The sequence below is a fragment of the Rhinopithecus bieti genome, unplaced genomic scaffold (assembly GCF_001698545.2).
Source record: "Rhinopithecus bieti isolate Rb0 unplaced genomic scaffold, ASM169854v2 scaffold_46340, whole genome shotgun sequence".
Classification (NCBI taxonomy): domain Eukaryota; kingdom Metazoa; phylum Chordata; class Mammalia; order Primates; family Cercopithecidae; genus Rhinopithecus; species Rhinopithecus bieti.
In genome coordinates this window covers 14,590-17,890 of record NW_016818740.1, presented here as the reverse complement: position 1 = coordinate 17,890, position 3,301 = coordinate 14,590, and the positions used below count along the sequence as shown (strand labels likewise).

Below are 3,301 nucleotides of genomic sequence, written 5' to 3'. Positions count from 1 at the left end.
CTATGTCATTATACCCCAGAAACAAGACCACCTGAAGCTAAATGGATGCCCACGCAGAGTCAACAGGTGGAGCCTTACAGCAGCACACCCTGAGCTACAGCCCCTCCAAAAGGCATCTTCCCCCACAGCTTCAACGCCAAGCAAAGAGCATGAATAGTTTGTCGGGGTTGTTTTTTCTTTTTACAAATTATAGATAAATGCAGTTGATAACTCAGCATTTCTAGCCAATAACCATAGACTTAATACCACCTTAAAATAAAAAAACTGCCAAAACATCTTTAAATGCCTTGTCACACCAACTACAATGTACGCAGAGTAGGGAGAACACTAGAGTGACTTTTCATTTTTAAAATGTTTGAAATATGTACAATTTGATACAGTTTCAGGATGCTCCAGACACCCAGCCACTTCATGTAAGCCACTGACAATTTCTAGAGCACTTTGAGAGACTACACTATGATCATGATCAAATTTTGCAATTAAACTTAATGAGGGCAACAGACACTTCTCAAATAAGAGATAAGTCAATTATGACACTCCCCTACTCTAAGGTATTCACAAGATGACAGATAAACAGGTTTTTTTATTCCCCCTCTTCCTCCTTCTCTTCCTCCTCATCCTTCTCTTCTTCTTCCTTGTCTTCTTTGTCTTTCCCTTCCACCTTTTTCCAGGTAACTTTAGTGGGACCCTTTGCACCATCAAACTTTCCTTTAGACTTATAGTCAGCAACATCCTTCTCATACTTCTCCTTCAGCTTTGCTGCCTTAGTGATGTAAGGCTGTTTTTCCCTGTCACTTTAGTTAATCCACATCTCACCCACCGTTTTTGCCATGCCTCTAATAGAGATGCCAGGATTTGTGGATTTGATCTTGGGGCGGAATTCTGAACAGAACAAGAAGAATCCAGACAGTGGCATTTTGAGGGCATTAGGGTCCTTCTTCTTGCCTCCCTCAGCTGGTCCATTATCCTTTATTTCCTGATCATAGTGTACTTTATCCACCTTTGTCATTTCATCAAATTTGGTCTTCTCTTTCCCAGACATGGTCTTCTGCCTCTCAGAGCACTTCTTGGAAAATTCTACAAAATTGACAGGGACCCCTGGGTTTTTCTTCTTATGTTCTTTTTTTCACATCTGCGCAAAGAAGGCATAAGCAGACATCGTGCCCTTTGGTTTCTTGTGGTCACCTTTAGCCATCCTGACTGTATTGTTTCCTAGTCCATCTCATGTGTTTCTATTTGTATTATCCTAATGACTAATAATTTTGAGCATTCTCTCATGTGGTTATTGACGTTTTGCATATATTCTTTGTAGAAATATCTACTCCAGTCTTCGGGGTGTTTTAAAATTAGGTTGCCTTCATGTTCTTTATATATTCTAGATACTAGGTTCTTATGAGATACACGATTTGAAAATATTTCTCCCCCATGTGAGTTATCTTTTCACTCTCTTGATAGTGTCCTTTGATGTGCAGAAGCTTTTAATGTTGAAGTCCAATTTATCTTTTTTTCTTTTGTTGCTTGTGCTTTTGGTGTCATATCTAAAACACATTGCCTGATTCAAGGTCACAATGATTTATACCTATGTATTCTATGAGGTTTATGGTTTTAACTCTTATATTGAGTTCTTTGATACATTTTAAATTAATTTCTGTATATGGTGTGAGATGAGGTGGACGTTCAACTTTATTCTTTTGCATATAAATATACAGTTGTCCTTAACCTGCTTTTTGTTCCTTAAACACTTTGATCATTTGTATAACTTAAGGCTTCCTCATTTGCTGTTTCCTTTGCTTGGAAATTTCTTACCTCTCTTCCTTGTATGGCTGGCTTCTGACTTTTTAGGTTTCATGTGAAATATCACCTCATCAGAGTGTCCTAACTACTCCATCTAATCTAAAGTTGTCCTTATTCCCACCCCACCACTCTATCCTATTACCAAATTTTATTTTTGTTTTAAAATTTATCTCTCTACTTCATTAATGTTCACTTGTTTTATTGGCTGTCTTTCCAACTAATAGGCGAGCTCTGTGAGAGCAAGGATCTTGTCTGTCCTGTTATCATTGTATCTCCAGTCTCTGACACATAATAGGTGGTCAACAAATTATTATAGAATGAATGTAGTGGTCCCATAAGTAGTAGTAATACTAATAACAATTACCTCAAAATTATTTTGCTACTTAATGATTTGTTCCCATAGTATAATGATAATTTTTTAAATTTTTTAAACTTTTTCCCTAGGTAGAAGAATTAAGTCCTGAGAAGGGTGAAAGTGACTGCCCAAGGTGAAACAGGGAATCTTTGATTTGTGGAGCAATCTTCACAGCATTAATTTAGCTTGTGGTATCCCACAAGAGTAAAGGGAGAAAGACACAAGAGACACATGGTTTGAAGCTACTCAAGGCCAAATTCAAGGTGATTGGACCTGCTTCCAGCCTCCCTGTATTTCCTCAAAGTTTGTCTAAATTCAAGAAAGAAAACCAGGTGGTACCAGGGTTGATGGCTCTTTGCCAAGCACAGCAAGTATCAGCCACTGAGTCGCCCCTTAGAACTCATTAAAAATGAAAAAGAATTGTTAAGGAAGCTGGAAATACTGCTTCATTTCTGGGTAAGATTGGTTTCTCACAGCTCATCCCTGGTTACCACCGGACAATTGTTGGTCGATACAGCACTTAAAGCTGAAAGGATATGTAACCACTTTGCCCCAGTCCCCACATCCTTCCTGAGTCACTTCTTCCTGAGCCACCTCTTATCCTTGAGAAGCTGTGGTATGTAGGAAACAGGGTGGTTGGGGGGTCTGACCAATCTTTGTCTCCTTCACAAGTCCTTGTTTCTTTACCTATCCCTTAAGTGTGAGTGTTTCTCAGGGCTGCTCCTGTTCCTGGCCCTCGTATTTGACAAACACCTTTGTTCTATCATCTACCTGTAGTATATTCCCCACATGAACTTTCAGCCTGGAACTTTCCCCTGAGCTCTAGACCCATATAACTATGTTTATTGCACATCTCCACTGGGATGTACAGAGATGCTTTGAACCTAATAGCGAAGCTGAACTCAATAATGTACTGATCCTCACCGTCCACTACCAGGGAGAAAAAGTGTGGAGAGGTGGGGATACTGCCATGTGCCTGTGTTCTTATTTTAATGAAGGATATATCTGTGCACAAATTTTCTCAAAGCAGAAATTTAGGATTCATAAAATATTTCTCCCTTTCCTTTACGCCTTTTTGGACCCTGCCTGCTGTCCTCATCCAGCCTCCAACCTTTCTTCTTTCTCCAGGTTTTTTTTTTTTTTTTTTTTTTT

The 3,301-nt window shown here is 39.1% G+C and overlaps 1 pseudogene; it reads right to left on the bottom strand.

Moving 5' to 3' along the window:
* Nucleotides 1-583: 583 nt before the first annotated feature.
* Nucleotides 584-1,195, bottom strand: LOC108518760 (high mobility group protein B3 pseudogene; annotated as a pseudogene).
* Nucleotides 1,196-3,301: the final 2,106 nt, after the last annotated feature.